The following is a 16,718-nucleotide window of genomic DNA, read 5'->3' on the forward strand; positions in this document are numbered from 1 at the left end:
ACTGCCTAAAGGGGGATTATCAGACTGAGGAAATCACATGTTCTTTGGAAGCAAACAGCTCTGGATTTCAGTCCTATACTCACCACATATTAGGTGGGTGACCCATTCAAGTAACTTAATCTCTTTGCATTTCAGGTGCCTCATAAAGAAAAAGGATTCTACTTCATGGATTGATTTTTTTTTTTTTAACAGTATATAAGCTACCATGTATAAAAAGCTATCCATCAAGCATGATGTGAATCTCTTTGAATGTTGGCTCTTTTTATCTTTTTTCTTTCCAATGAAAACAGCTACAGTAAATACAAAGGCTGAATTTGTATTTCATTGGTCTGGATTGGAGTCAGGTTTAAAAACACTTCAGGTGATTCTAAAGTGTATCCACAGTTGAGAACCACAGATTTGAGCTCACTTAAGGTCTTACTGATTTAAACTGTAAGGTATCAATCAGAAGGACAACATGTGATTTCACTCATGCAGAATTTAAGAAATAAAACATAGGGGAAGGGAAGGAGAAATAAAACAAAAAATAATAAAATAAAATAAAACCGGGGTGGCAAACCATGAGAGACTCTTAACTATAGAGAACAAACTAAGGGTTGTTGGAGGAGAGGTGGGTGGAGGAGTGAGCTAAAATGGGTGGTGGGTATTAAGAGGCACTTGTTGGGATAAACACTGGTTAATACGTAAGTGATGAATCACTAAATTCTACTCTTGAAACCAATACTACATGTATGGTTTCAACTAACCATTCAACTAACATGAATTTCAATAAAAGACAAACATCTAAGATTAAAAATGAATATCTGGTTATTTTAGCATGGTTACAATAAAAATAATGTAATACTGCATGTAGGGGGAAATTTTGTGAGAGGGGAATTTGAGGTATCGGTTCATTCATCCATTGAGGTAATCATTGTGGTTGGTTTCTTTTTTTGAGCCCTGCATTAGGCATTGTTAAGCACTGGCCATGTAAAGGTGAAATTGGCACAGTCAGGCAGCTACAACACAGTACAATGTGATGCAAGCTGAAAGCAGTTACAATAGTCTAGTACCATGGTTATTAGGTGTTTGCCATGCAAATGCACTAATTTTATTTTATTGAGTATTTGACAATGTATGAAGAATATTGAGTGGATGGGAATCATTAAATATTATGTTAGAAATCTAGCTCTGGTGTGCTTGGAATGGGTGAGGTAGGATAGGCAGGGGAGTAGAAGAAAGACTGAGGGCTTAATGCTGGGTTATGGCAGTGGGGATGAAAACGAGGGGCTGGACCTGAGATAGGTTGAAGATGGAATGGCAGGACTTGAAGACCAATTATGTGAGAGGGAGGTTTTGATGACCTCCAGATGCCTGAGTAGGTTGTAGCATCATTCACTGAACTAGTGGAAGGGCAAGGTTGTGGGTGGGGATCTTAGTTCAGTTTTGAGCCTGTTACAGTTGAGGCTTTTAGGAACATAGAATATGATAAATGATTGCTATCTGGATCTGGAACTTGGGAGTGGAACCTCCATTAGAGATAAAGATGAGGGACTCTGCAGTTGGTATTTGTAGCCACAGGTATGGATAAAATTGTCCAGACATGACGTGTAGAAGAATAAGTGAAAAGCCAAGGACAGAGAAGGAGTTGTTAGCATTGAGCAGGGGAGGAAAAGGAACAGCTGGAGAGGAGAGTCTGAGAAGGAGAGGCAGAGGGCCTGAAGAGAACCAGGAGAGGGGAGTCTCAGGGGCATCAAGGAAGGACAGATTTGAAGAAAGGCAAACTGGTAAGCAGTGCAAAAGCAACAGAAGAGTTAAAGTAAGTTCTGAACTGCAAGAACTGGATTTGGCCTGTAGGTGGGCATAAGAGAGTCTGTTGAATGTGTGTAACAAAATTTGTGCAGTCCAAGAAGCACAGGTTGAGAATTTCCCCTCTTGTGAGAAACCTTCCCTAAATCCACACCATTTGTTGACTCAATGCATTAAAAACTTTGAATGACCTCCTCTCTGGGATGGAAGTCACCTTGTTGGTCATTTAACTCAGGTCTCATTGAACAGGTGAGGAAATTAAGGCCCAGAAAAGTCCTTACTTGTGTGAGGATAAGTGGCACACTTAAGCCCTTAATCCAGACTATTCTCACACACGCATTGGTGCAGCTAGTTTACTCTCCTTTCCTATGTGTTCACATGTTGTTTATTTACACTCTGGTTGTCTTGTATTTCTGTAGTTTGTAGGTTTTGCTGTTTTGAAGGAATTTAGAGGATGGTAACTCCATCTCTACTATTTTATTACTTTCTTACTATTGATCTTTTGACTTCACAGGCTATTTTAAAGAATAAGCTATGATCTTGGACAGAAAGACCCTACAAAGCAACTCCCATAATTTAGGAGAAATGTCATGGAACAAACTGTTTCTTAGGAGCTCACTAGCAGAGTGTCAGAACCTGACACTCCAGGCTGGTTTGTCTGTTCATATCCTTTTATTGCAGAAAATCAAGCTCTGGCCATCAAATACTTTTTTTCCTTCTATTTTTAAATTTTAGTTAACATACAGTGCAATATTGGTTTCAGGAGTAGAATTCAGTGACTCATCCATTCTATACAACACCCAGTGCTCCTCACAACAAGTGCCCTTCTTAGTACCCATCACCTATCTCCCTCCATCAACCCTCAGTTAACCCTCAGTTCTCTATCATAAAGAATCTCTTGGGTTTATTTCCCTCTATTCTTTCCCCCGCCTTCTATGTCCATCTGTTTTGTTTCTTAAATCAGACTGAAATCATATAGTGCTTGTCTTCCTCTGATTGACTTCACTTTGCAAGTCCATTCTAGCTCCATGCATGTCATTGCAAAGGGCAAGATTTCATTCTTTTTGATTGCTGAGCAACATTCCACTGTATATATGTACACCACATCTTTATCCATTCATCAGTCGATGGACATTTGGGCTCTCTCCATAGTTTGGCTATTACTGCTATAACATTGGGGTGCATGTACCTCTTTGAATATGTATTTTTGTATCCTTTGGGTGAGCACCTAATAGTGTAATTGCTGGGTGGTAGAGCAGTTCTATTTTTAGTTTCTTGAGGTACCTTGATACTGTTCTCCAGAGTGGCTGCACCAGTTTGCGTTCCCACCAACAGTGCAAGAGCGTTCCCCTTTCTCTGAATCCTCAGCAACACCTGTTGTTTCCTGAGTTGTTAATTTTAGCCATTCTGTCAGGTGTGAGGTGGTGTGTCATTGTGGTTTTGATTTTTATTTCCTTGATTATGAGTGATAATCTATTAGCTATCTGGATGTCTTTGGAAAAGTGTCTATTCATGTCTTCTGCCAATGTCTTAACTGGGTTTTTTGTTTTTTGGGTGTTGAGTTTGAGAAGATCTTTATAGATTTTGGATACTAACCCTTTATCAGATACGGTGTTTGCATATATCTTCTCCCATTCTGTTGGTTGCTTTTAGTTTTTTTGATGGTTTCCTTCTCTGTGCAGAAGCTTTTTATCTTGAAGTCCCAGTAGTTCATGTTTGCTTTTGTTTCACCTGCCTTTAGTGACGTGTCTAGTAAGAAGTTGCTGTGGCTGAGGGGCGCCTGGGTGGCTGAGTCAGTTAGGCATCTGACTTCAGCTCAGGTCATGATCTCACAGTCCGTGGGTTCGAGCCCTGCGTCTGACTCTGTACTGACAGCGCAGAGCCTGGAGTCTGCTTCGGATGCTGTGTCTCCCTCTTTCTCTGCCCCTCCCATGCTCCTGCTGTGTTTTTCTCTCAAAAATAAACATTAAAAAAGTTGCTGGGCCAAGGTCAAAGAGGTTGCTGCCTGTGTTCTTCTCTAGAGTTTTGATGTTTTTTTATCTCACATTTGGGTCTTCCATCCATTTTGAATTTATTTTTGTGTATGGTGTAAGATAGTGGCCCAGGTTCATTCTGCATGTTGCTGTCCAGTTTTCCCAACACCATTTGTTGAGGGGACCATATTTTTTTCAGTGGGTATTCTTTCCTGCTTTGTCAAAAATGAGTTGACCATATAGTTATGGGTCCATTTCTGGTTTTTCTATTCTGTTCTATAAATCTACGTGCCTGTTTTTGTGCTAGTACCATACTATCCTAATGACTAGAACTTTGTAATATAGCTTGAAATCTGGGATCATGATGCCTCCAGTTTTTTTTTTTTTCTTTGTCAGGATTGCTTTGACCATTTCAGGTCTTTTGTGGTTCTATACAAATTTGAGGATTGTTTGTTCGAGCTCTGAAAGAAATAGTGTTGGTGTTTTGATAGGGATTGCATTAAATTTATAGATGGCTTTGGGTAGTATAGACATTTATGACAATGTTTGCTCTTCTAATCCATGAGCATGGAATGCTTTTCCATTTCCTTGTGTCCTCTTCAATTTCTTTCATAAGTATTCTGTAATTTTCAGAGTATAGATCTTTTACCCCTTTAGTTAGGTTTATTTGTAGGTATTTTAAGGTTTTTGGTGCAGTTGCAAATGGGATCAATTCCTTGACTTTTCTGCTGCTTCACTATTGGTGTATAGAAATGCAACAGATTCTGTATGTTGATTTTTATATCCTGCGACTTTGATGAATTCATGTATTCTAGCAATGGCCATCAAATGTTTTGATGTTTGATACAGGGGATCGTTTAGCAAAGCTTTGAGATTCTGTCTCCTCCCCAATACCATTATTTTGGCTGAATGGCATTGGGGACTGTGGGAGGTTAGGAGAGGAGTGCCCAAATCACTTGGACTTTTGAGACTCAGAGCCTAGTGTATGAGAGAGCCTGGTGTCTGAGAAAGTTCATCTAGAGACCTCCTGGTCTTCTAGAAGCATTTATTCATTCATAACATTGTAGGTGAGTTTTTATGACCCCTATCTCAACCATTTTTATTTTCTTACACTTATTTCTATCTTTTCAGGCTCTCTTTTCTCTGTGTCTCATTCAGGTTTTTTTTTCCTGCTTTTTAAAAACTTTAAGTTCAAGTTAGTTAACATACAGTGTAGTATTGGTTTCAAGAGTAGAACCCAGTGATTTGTCACTTAATGCAACACCGAGTGCTCATCCCAACAGGTGCCTTCCTTAATGCCCATCCCCCATTTAACCCATCCCCCTTACCCACCTCCCCTCTAGCAACCCTCAGTTTCTTTTCTGTATTTAAGAGTCTATAGGGGCGCCTGAGTGGCTCAGTCACTTGAACCACCGACTTTGGTTCAGGTCATGATCTCACGGTTTGTGAGTTGGAGCCATGCATCAGGCTCTGTGCTGACAGCTCAGAGCCTAGAGCCTGCTTTGGATTCTGTGTCTCCCTCTCTCTCTGCCCTTCCCCCACTCATGCTCTGTCTCTCTCTGTCTCAGACATAAATAAACATTAAAAAAATTTAAAAAAAGAGTCTCTATCTTTGTGTCTTTGTCTAGCTATAGATCTGTTTATATTGCTCATCTCTATACATCTTTTTCTGTCTGTTGTGGGGAAAATGCCCCCTGGATAAAACTCTTTGCAAAAACAGTGATACATTGCTGTTCAATAAATATTGTAATTGGGTGATCATGGAACTAATGTGATGGGACCATGGAACTGATGAGTGAATAAAGTATATAGTAATCAATAACTTATCTTTTTAGCATCAACATTTTGATCAAGGACCTCCAAGTACCATGTGTTGCTGACTCAAAATTAGCTAGAGAGACAGCTTCCCTGGAGCTCAGAGAAGTTTGACCCTGTAGGCCTACCAGTGGGCAGGCACCCCTCTAGAAGTTACTGTTTCTGAATCTGCGCCATAGAAATCCCACTCACAGACTTGTGATGTGCATACTGGGAGAATGGTGAGCCCATCAGGAATTTGTGAAGTTATTTAGTGTAATGGACATTAAAAATTCTTAGCCTACCTAGCATCTAATCTCCCTTCATAGAAACATCTTGATTTCCTTTTGAGTCAAGACCTGGCCCCACTGTGATGCTTGGGGATAATACACACGTCAGCAAGCCACTACGGAAATGGGAAGGACCAGATACTTTGTCCCTCCTGGTATGACCAGGAGCCACACACATGGCCCAGGCTTAAATAATTGGACACATCCTCCTGGGAGTTAGAAACAGTTGGAATTTCCTTATTCCAACAGCAGCTTCCTGACCAGTGCTCAGTTCCTGATTCTTCATTCTCTGGAGCTGACTTGGATCCTGCCAGTTTCTGGGCTCGTTCTCCATCTTCTGATCAGTTCTGCAAGTCCTTTGTTTCCTTTGGCTGGAGTTAGTCTGCTTGGATTGCCATAACAAAATGCTACAAATTGCATGACTTAAATTTATCTTCTTACAGTTCTAGAGGCTGGGAAGTCTAAGACCAAGGTTCTGTTGGGGTTTGGTTTTGGTAAGAACTTTCTTCCTGTCTTGTAGATGGTTGTTTTGGCTTCACATGGTCTTTCCTCTGTATATGCACACTGAGAATGCAAGCTTGCTCTCTTGCTCTCTGGTGTCTCTTCTTATAAAGACACGAATCCTGTTTAACCAGTGTTCTACCCACATGACCTCATTTAACCTAAATTCCTTCAAATACACACTGGGGACTAGGACTTCAACATACGAATTTTGGAGGACCAGAAACATTTTGTCTATAACATCAGGTAAAGTCTATTGTCTGGCTTAGAAATGAGGAACTTTAGTAGATATACCTAAACCTAAATTTGCTAGTCTTACTTTATCCTTCTAAAAACCCCCCCCCCCCCCCCCGGCCCCCGCTTTTTTCCATCTTGCTCTGCCAGTCTGGCTTTATTCAGTTGGTTGAAATAGTGGTCTATTTAACAAAAAGTGAGGGCCTTTTGACAACATTAATTCCCCCTCCTACCTCTTTTCTTGCATCTATGGTCTCATTGGCATTTTTTGAGCAAGGCTGTCAGTCAAGCAGGTGATTGGAGACTCTCTGATGTCATTCTCCACACTGATGTCAGATGCCAACCTTGGGGCTGGCTGAGTGGAAAAATGACCAGCTTGGCTCTTACAGTTATGGCTCCATGTTGCAAGAAGTTGGCAATTCTCTTCTTGCTTTTTTCTTTTTATTGCTTGTTCCACAGTCTGGGAAGCATACACAGCTGCCTGGCAGTTCTGCTCCTGAAGCTATGGCACTCACCATCAAAGGCTCTTACTCTGCTTGCTGCTCCAGATAGAAGAACAGTGACAAATAATAGTAAGCCATGCCCTTCCACTAAGGGTCTCTGAGCTAGAAGTCTTGTACGGGACTTACCAGAGGAAATCTGCCTGAAACAGTCCCCAGCATAAGGCTTCTCTTGAACAAGTAGCACATAGTGCCACATGTTACCTTTATGTGCAAAGAGTTACCAACCAGAAAGGTGTATGTGAACATGGCCCTAGTAAAACTTTTGGTTAATGTTCATTTCATTTTTTATTCTGCCCCACTATCCCCCTTCACACCTGGAAATCACTCAGTATGAAGTAAACTACAGTAGTTTCCAGAACTGTGTGTGTGTGTGTGTGTGTGTGTGTGTGTGTGTGTGTATTTTCAACTGCAGATGTCCAGGAAACAGTAAACTCTTGTTTTGAAGCTTTTTAAAAATTGAGCTTTTGATTCCAAGCAATTGAAAATTGTTCCTGTTTATGCTTCTTATTGGTGATAGTTTAACTAGCTCGATTTTGTTTTCTCTGGATTATGGTCTTTTTTTTTTTTTTTTTTTTTTCATGGTTTTCCTTTAGGAGTTTACCAGTCCTTGGAGCTCACTGGTAGCAGAGGAAAAAAGTGTCTAGAGAAATTGAATTTCTTTCATGTTCACAGAAAAGGTGGCCACTTGCCATTATAGGATAAACTCAGGGCATTTTTCCCAGGGGTTCATGGATTAGTAAAAATCTGAGAAATATTCATACCCTTTTTTTTTCTTCTTTTTTCAAGGCTAGAATATATAGCCTCTACCTACACTTTGGAAAGTATCTATCAAATTAAATCAAGATAATCACTTACTTCTGGCATTTGTAATGGGATAATTATACTAACAATTCTTTACTCTTGTAACTTAGCAAAAGGGATGTTTTACTTTTGTGGTGCTTGGGAAAGCATGACTAATGGTCATTCAAGTGTAGATGGTTTATTCAAATGTCTAAATCCTTCTCTTACATTTACTGTAACAGGTACTTGTTACTATCCTTCAGTATTTTCAACAGTTCTTCCCATATCCATCAACTAAAATCACCCAAGCAGTTACTGAGAATTCACTGTGTGTACATTCCTGAGTTCTGGGACGAGGGTTGAAGAATTGGTATAATGAATAAAGGCTTTGCCAGGGTATATTTCTTACAGGAGAGTTGAGGCTTTATGTGGATTATGTGGAATAGATGGTGAGAAGTGGTAATTCTAGGCTGGAAGATAGCTGAGAAGAGATGTGCATGGAAAAGCCAGTTGGTAAGAAAACCAAATACTATTGGACAGGCACTTTGCTAAATGCCTTACCATGTCATGAAACATTTAATCTCTATTAATTTACAGTATGGGAGGTTTGCCTTTATTTAAAACTGAAGTCATTTAAAGAGCATATATTGAAGTTGATAATGAAATTCTAGTCTACTTGACTCCAAAGAATGCAAATGAGCAAGACTTGCTTGGGGGAGCTTTCCCTGGCTGGAAGGGAGGTCCTCCATAGGGTGGAGTGAGAGATGAAGTTTGATACTTTGGCAGGGGGATAGTGAAGGCACATTTATACCTCCTAGTAAAGATAATCCAGAGCTCCTGTAGATCCTAGAGTTGGGGCAGTGACATGAAGGGAATGAGGGTAGGGGGTTACTGGCTGGGGATCTTGTGCCCCTTCACAGGTAACTGAGAACAGTTAGCATGAAACCTTAACACCTTGACTTTCATTTTTGCCCAGCTTGCTCTTAGCCATCTACATTCTAATTGGTCCTGCTCTCAGCAGTGAGACTTGGCTCTTCTAAGTATCATTTGGAGTACATTCCTTTCTTCTCTTGGAATAGTTCTGAGGACCTCAACAGTGTGCTTCCTAATTGCAAGCCCACTGTCTCTTCTTTTGTACCTTATAATTTCTTCTCCAGCCCAGTACCCATCTACCCTTCTGATGGCAACGCTCTTGTATTCTGCCAGAGTTTCTCTATTTTGTTAAATGAATTTGACCTTTCCTGTTAAGGTCCATCTTTCTAGATGGAATAAACTTGGTTTTGAGGGTCATTCTAACAGGTCTCTTGGTTTTTGTGATTAAAAATAGAGGTATATTCACTAATATTTTTCATTAACTGTGTTTACGTAAACTGATGTGTAAACTCAAGGGCAGTCAAGGGACTGTCTTGTTTAAGGCTTTGCCATCTCCCCAAAATGCCTGGTTAAATACTTTGTCTTTGATAGTCACCAGATTGTTGCCCAAGTAGGTATAGCACACTTCTTCACCTCTTTGGTTAGGTTTATTCCTAGGTATTTTGTGTGTGTGTGTGTGTGTGTGTGTGTGTGTGTGTGTGTGTGTGTGTTTGTTTTTTTTTGTTTTCTGGGTTGTTGTTTTTTTTTGGTGCAGTTATAAATGGGATTGATTCCTTGATTTCTTTTTGTTGCTTCATTATTGATGTATAGAAATGAAATCATTTTCTGTGCATTGATGTTATATCCTGTGACTTTGCTGAATTCATGGATCAGTTCTAGCTGTTTTTTGGCAGAATCTTTTGGGTTTTCCATATACAGTATCACGTCATCTGAGAAGAAAGTTTGACTTCCTCCTTTCTGATTTGGATGCCTTTTATTCCTTCGTGTTGTCTGATTGCTGAGGCTAAGACTCCCAATACTATGTTGAATAACAGAGTGGACGAGTGGTGAGAGTGGACATCTGTGTCTTGTTCCTGACCTTAGAGGGAAAGTTCTTAGTTTTTCCCCATTGAGGATGATACTAGTGTTGGGTCTTTCATATATGGCTTTTAGGATCTCGAGGTATGCTCCTTCTGTCCCTACTTTCTTGAGGGTTTTTATCAAGAAAGGATGCTGTATTTTGTCAAATGCTTTCTCTGCATCTATTGAGAGGATCATATGGGTCTTGTCCTTTCTTTTATTAATGTGATGTATCACATTAATTGTCTGGTGGATATTGAACCAGCCCTGCAGCCCAGGTATAAATCCCACCTGATCATGGTGAATAATTATTTTAATGTATTGTTGTACCTGGTTGGCTAGTATCTTGTTGAAGATTTTTGCATCCATGTTCATCAGGGAAATTGCTCTATAGTTCTCTTTTTTAGTGGGGTCTTGGTCTGGTTTTGGAATGGAGGCAATGCTGGCTTATAGAAAGAGTTGGGAAGTTTTCCTTCCATTTATATTTTTGGAATGGCTTCAAGAGAATAGGTGTTAACTCTTAAATTTTGGTAGAATTCCCCTGGAAAGCCATCTGGCCCTGGACTCTTGTTTTTTTGGGAGATTTTTGATTTCTGATTCGATTTCTTTACCGGTTTTCGGTCTGTTCAAGTTTTTCTATTGCTTCCTGTTTCAGTTGTGGTAATTTATATGTTTCTAGGAATTCATCCATTTCTTCCAGCTTGTCCAATTTGTTGGAATATAATTGCTTGTAACTCTTATTGTTTGTATTTCTGCAGTATTGTTTGTGATCTCTCCTCTTTCATTCATGGTTTTATCTATTTTGGTCCTTTTTTCTTTTTGATGAGTCTGTCTAGGGGTTTGTCAATTTTGTTAGTTCTTTCAAGAACCAGCTCTTGTTTTCATTGATCTGTTCTGTTTTTTTTTTTTTTTTATTTTGATATTGTTGATTTCTGCACTAATTTTTTAAAATTTTATTTTTTATTTTTTCAAATTTACATCTAAATTAGTTAGCATATAGTGCAACAATGATTTCAGGAGTAGATTCCTTAGTGCCCCTTACCCATTTAGCCCATCCCCCCTCCCACAATCTCTCCAGTAACCCTCAGTTTGTTCTCCATATTTATGAGTATCTTATGCTTTATCTCCCTCCCTGTTTTTATGTTGTTTTTGTTTCCCTTCCCTTATGCTCATCAGTTTTGTCTCTTAAAGTCCTCATATGAATGAAGTCATATGATTTTTGTCTTTCTCTGACTAATTTCGCTTAGCATAATACCCTCCAGTTCCATCCACATAGTTGCAAATGGCAAGATTTCATTCTTTTTGGTTGCCGAGCAATACTCCATTGTGTGTGTGTGTGTGTGTGTGTGTGTGTGTGTGTGTGTGTGTGTGTACCACATCTTCTTTATCCATTAATCTATCAATGGACATTTAGGCTCTTTCCATACTTTGGCTATTGTTGATAGTGCTGCTATAAACATGGGGGTGCATGTGTCCTTTTGAAACACCACACCTGTATCCCTTGGATAAATGCCTAGTAGTGCGAGTGCTGGGTCGTAGGGTAGTTCTATTTTAAGTTTTTGAGGAACCTCCATACTGTTTTCCAGAGTGGCTGCACCAGCTTGTCTTCCCACCAACAATGCAATAGAGATCCTCTTTCTCTGTGTCCTCGCCAACATCTGTTGTTGCCTGAGTTGTTAATGTTAGCCATTCTGACAGGTGTAAGGTGGTATCTCCTTGTGGTTTTAATTTGTATTTCCCTGATGATGAGTGATGATGAGCATGTTTTCATGTGTCAGTTGGCCATCTGGATGTCTTCTTTGGAGAAGTGTCTATTCATGTCTTTTGCCCATTTCTTCACTGGATTATTTGTGTTTTGGGTGTTGAGTTTGATAAGTTATTTATAGATTACGGATATTAACCCTTTATCTGATATGTTACTTGCAAATATCTTCTCCCATTCTATTAGTTGCCTTTTAGGTTTGCTGATTGTTTCCTTCCCTGTGCAGAAGCTTTTTATTTTGATGAGGTCCCAGTACTTCATTTTTGCTTTTGTTTCCCTTGCCTCCGGAGATGTGTTGAGTAAGAAGTTGGCTACGGCCAAGATCAGAGAGGTTTTTGCCTGCTTTCTCCTCGAGGATTTTGATGGCTTCCTGTCTTTAATTTAGGTCTTTGATCCATTTTTGAGTTTATTTTTGTGTACGGTGTAAGAAAGTGATCCAGGTTTATTCTTACATGTCGCTGTCCATTTTTCCCAGCACCACTTGCTGAAGAGACTGTCTTCATTCCATTGGATATTCTTTCCTGCTTTGTCAAAGATTAGTTGGCCATACGTTTGTGGGCTTATTTCTGGGTTGTCTATTCTGTTCCATTGATCTGAGTGTTCTTGTGCCAGTACCATACTGTCTTGATGATTACAGCTTTGTAGTATAGCTTGAAGTCTGGGATTGTGATGCCTCCTGCTTTGGTTTTCTTTTTCAAGATTGGCTATTCGGGGTCTTTTCTGGTTCTGTACAAATTTTAGGATTCTTTGTTCTAGCTCTGTGAAGAATGCTGGTGTTATTTTGATAGAGATTGCATTGAATATGTAGATTGCTTTGGGAAGTATTGACATTTTAACAATATTTGTTCTAATCCATGAGCATGGAATAAGTTTCCATTTTTTGGTGTCTTCTTCAATTTCTTTCATAAGCTTTCTATAGTTTTCAGTGTATAGATTTTTCATCTCTTTGGTTAGATTTATTCCTAGGTATTTTATGGTTTTTGGTGTGACTGTAAATGGGATCGATTCCTTAATTTCTCTTTCTGTCACTTCATCGTTGGTGTATAGGAATGCAACCGGTATCTGTGCGTTGATTCTATATCCTGCAACTTTGCTCAATTCATGAATCAATTCTAGTAGTTTTTTTGTGGAATCTTTTGGGTTTTCCATATAGAGTATCATGTCATCTCCGAAGAGTGAAAGTTTGACCTCCTCCTGGCCAATTTGGATGCCTTTTATTTCTTGGTGTTGTCTGATTGCAGAGGCTAAGACTTCCAATAATACGTTGAATAACCGTGGTGAGAGTGGACATCCCTGTCTTGTTCCTGACCTTAGGGGGAAAGCTCTCTGTTTTTGCCCATTGAGGATGATATTAGCGTTGGGTCATTCATATATGGCTTTTATGATCTCAAGATATGTTCCTTCTATCCCTACTTTCTTGAGTATTTTTATCAGGAAAGGATGCTGTATTTTGTCAAATGTTTTCTCTGCATCTATTGAGAGGATCATATGGTTCTTGTCCTTTCTTTTGTTGATGTGATGAATACGTTAATTGTTTTGTGGATACTGAGCCAGCCCTGCATCCCAGGTATAAATCCCACTTGGTCGTGGTGAATAATTTTTTAAATATATTGTTGGATCTGGTTGGCTAATATCTTGTTGAGGATTTTTGCATCTGTGTTCATCAGGGAAATTGGTCTATAGTTCTCCTTTTTAGTGGGGTCTCTGTCTGGTTTTGGAATCAAGGTAATGCTGACCTCCTAGAAAGAGTTGGGAAGAGTTCCTTCTATTTCTCTTTTTTGGAACAGCTTCAAGAGAATAGGTGTTAACTCTTCCTTAAATGTTTGGTAGAATTCCCCTGGAAAACCATCTGGCCCTGAACTCTTGTTTTTTGGCAGGTTTTTGATTACTAATTCGATTTCCCTACAGTTATGGGTCTGTTCAAATTTTCTATTTCTTCCTGTTTCAGATTTGGTAGTGTATGTTTCTAGGAATTTGTCCATTTCTTCCAGATTTCCTATTTTATTGGCATATAATTGCTCTTAATATTCTCTTATTTTTATTTCTGTGGTGTTGGTTGTGATCTCTCCTCTTTAATTCTTGATTTTATTTATTTAGTCCTTTCCTTTTTTTTTTTTTTGATCAAACTGGCTAGTGGTGTATTAATTTTGTTAATTCCTTCAAAGAACCAGCTTCTGGTTTCATTGATCTGTTCTACTGTTTTTTTGGATTCAATAGCATTAATTTTTGTTCTAATATTTTTTTTAATTTTTTAAATGTCTTTATTTATTTTTGAGACAGAGGGAGACAGAGCATGAGCAGGGGAGGGGCAGAGAGACAGAGACAGAGAGGGAGACACGGAATGCGAAGCAGGCTCCAGGCTCTGAACTGTCAGCACAGAGCCCAATGCGGGGCTTGAACTCACAGACTGTGAGATCATGATCTGAGCCGAAGTCGGACGCTTAACTGACTGAGCCACCCAGGTGCCCCATCTGCTCTAATGTTTATTATTTCCTGTCTTCTGCTGGTTTTGGGTTTCATTTGATGTTCTTTTTCCAGCTCCTTAAGGCGTAAGGTTAGGTTGTGTATCTGCAATCTTCCTTCTTTAGGAAGGCCTGGATTGCTATATACTTTCCTCTTATGATCACCTTTGCTACGTCCCAGAGGATTTGGGTTGTGGTGTAATGATTTTCATTGGCTTCCATATACTTTTTAATTTCCTTTTTAACTTCTTGGTTAGTCCATTCATTCTTTAGTAGGATATTCTTTAGTCTCCAAGACTGTTTTTACCTTTCCAAATTTTTTCTTGTGGTTGATTTCGAGTTTCATAGTGTTGTGGTCTGAAAATGTGCACGGTATGATCTCAAACTTTTTGTACTTACTTAGGGCTGATTTGTGTCCCAGTATATGGTCTATTCTGGAGAACGTTCCATGTGCACTGGAGAAGAGTGTATATTCTGCTGCTTTAGGATGAAATGTTCTGAATATATCTCTTAAGGCCATCTGGTCCAGTGTGTCATCCAAAGCCATTGTTTCCTTGTTGATTTTTTGATTAGATGATCTGTCCATTGCTGTGAGTGGAGTGTTGAAATCTCCTATTCAGGTATTACTATCAATGAGTTTATTTGTGATTAGTTGATTTATATATTTGGGTGCACTCACATTTGGCACATAAATGTTTAGAATTGTTAGGTCTTGGGGCGCCTGGGTGGCGCAGTCGGTTAAGCGTCCGACTTCAGCCAGGTCACGATCTCGCGGTCTGTGAGTTCGAGCCCCGCGTCGGGCTCTGGGCTGACGGCTCAGAGCCTGGAGCCTGTTTCTGATTCTGTGTCTCCCTCTCTCTCTGCCCCTCCCCCGTTCATGCTCTGTCTCTCTCTGTCCCCAAAAAATAAATAAACGTTAAAAAAAATTAAAAAAAAAAAAGAATTGTTAGGTCTTCTTGGTGGATAGACCCCTCGATTATGATATAATGCCCTTCTGCATCTCTTGATACAGTCTTTATTTTAAAGTCTAGATTTCCTGATACAAGTATGGCTGCTCCAGCTTTCTTTTGTTGACCATTAGTATGATAGCTGGTTCTCCATCCCCTTATTTTCACTCTGAAGGTGTCTTTAGGTCTAAGGTGGGTCTCTTGTAAACAGCATATAGATTGATCTTGTTTTCTTATCCATTCTGTTACCCTATGTCTTTTGATTGGCGCATTGAATCCATTTTATGTTTAGAGTGAGTACTGAAAGATATGAATTTACTGCCATTATGATGCTTGTAGAGTTGGAGTTTCTGGTGGTGTTCTCTGGTCCTTTCTAGTCTTTGCTGCTTTTGGTCAGTGTTTTTTGTTTTTTTGTTTTGTTTCTTTTTTTTGGTCTTTCCTCCCCTCAGAGAGTCCTCTTTAAAATTTCTTGCAGGGCTGGTTTAGTGGTCATGAACTCCTTTAATTTTTGTTTGGGAAACTTTTAATTTCTCTATTTTGAATGACAGCCTTGCTGGATAAAGAATTCTTGGCCGCATGTTTTTCTGATTCAGCACATTGAATATATCCTGCCACTCCTACCTGGCCTGCCAAGTTTTTGTGGATAGGTCTGCTGCAAACCTGATCTGTCTTCCCTTGTAAGTTAGGGACTTTTTTCCCTTGCTGCTTTCATAATTCTCTCCTTGCCTGAGTATTTTGTGAATTTGACTATGATATGTCTTGTTGATGATCGGTTTTTGTTGAATCTAATGGGGGTCCTCTGTGCTTCCTGGATTTTGATGTCTGTGTCTTTCCCCAGGTTAGGAAAGTTTTCTGCTGTGATTTGCTCATATAATCCTTCTACCCCTATTTCTCTCTTCTTCTTCTGGGACCCCTATGATTCTGATGTTGTTCCTTTTTAATGGGTCACTGATTTCTCTAATTCTTAAATCATGCTCTTTTGCCTTGATCTCCCTCTTTTTTTCTGCTTCATTATTCTCTATAATTTTGTCCTCTATATCGCTGATTTTGTTCTGCCTCATCCATCCTTGCTGTCGTGGCATCCATCCGTGATTGCAGCTCAGTTTTAGCATTTTTAATTTTCATTCTGACTAGTTTTTGCTTCATTTATCTCTCTAGAAAGGGATTCTAATCTATTTTTGACTCCAGCTAGTATTCTTATTATAATGATCTAAATTCTGGTTCAGACATCTTGCTTGTATCTGTGTTGGTTAAATCCCTGGCTGTCGTTTCTTTGTGCTCTGTCTTTTGGGGTGAATTCCTTTATTTTGTCATTTTAAAGGGAGAAAAGGAATTAATGAGGTAGAAAAATTAAAATTAAAATATTAAAATTAAAAAATTAAACACAAACACACACAAAATCGAATAAACGATGCTAGATCTTGGGGCGCCTGGGTGGCGCAGTCGGTTAAGCGTCCGACTTCAGCCAGGTCACGATCTCGCGGTCTGGGAGTTCGAGCCCCGTGTCAGGCTCTGGTCTGATGGCTCAGAGCCTGGAGCCTGTTTCCAGGCCTGTGTCTCCCTCTCTCTCTGCCCCTCCCCCATTCATGCTCTGCCTCTCTCTGTCCCAAAAATAAATAAACGTTGAAAAAAAATTAAAAAAAAAAAATGATGGTGGATCCTAGGTGTTTTGGTCTGGGTGTCGAAAGTGGTTTGACAGATTAGAGAAAAAAGGGCAGTGGGAAAATGAAATCGTTTGAGAATTTGAAAAAA

This window comes from Herpailurus yagouaroundi, unplaced genomic scaffold, assembly GCF_014898765.1.
Source record: "Herpailurus yagouaroundi ecotype Mexico unplaced genomic scaffold, PumYag 186, whole genome shotgun sequence".
In the NCBI taxonomy this organism is placed as follows: domain Eukaryota; kingdom Metazoa; phylum Chordata; class Mammalia; order Carnivora; family Felidae; genus Herpailurus; species Herpailurus yagouaroundi.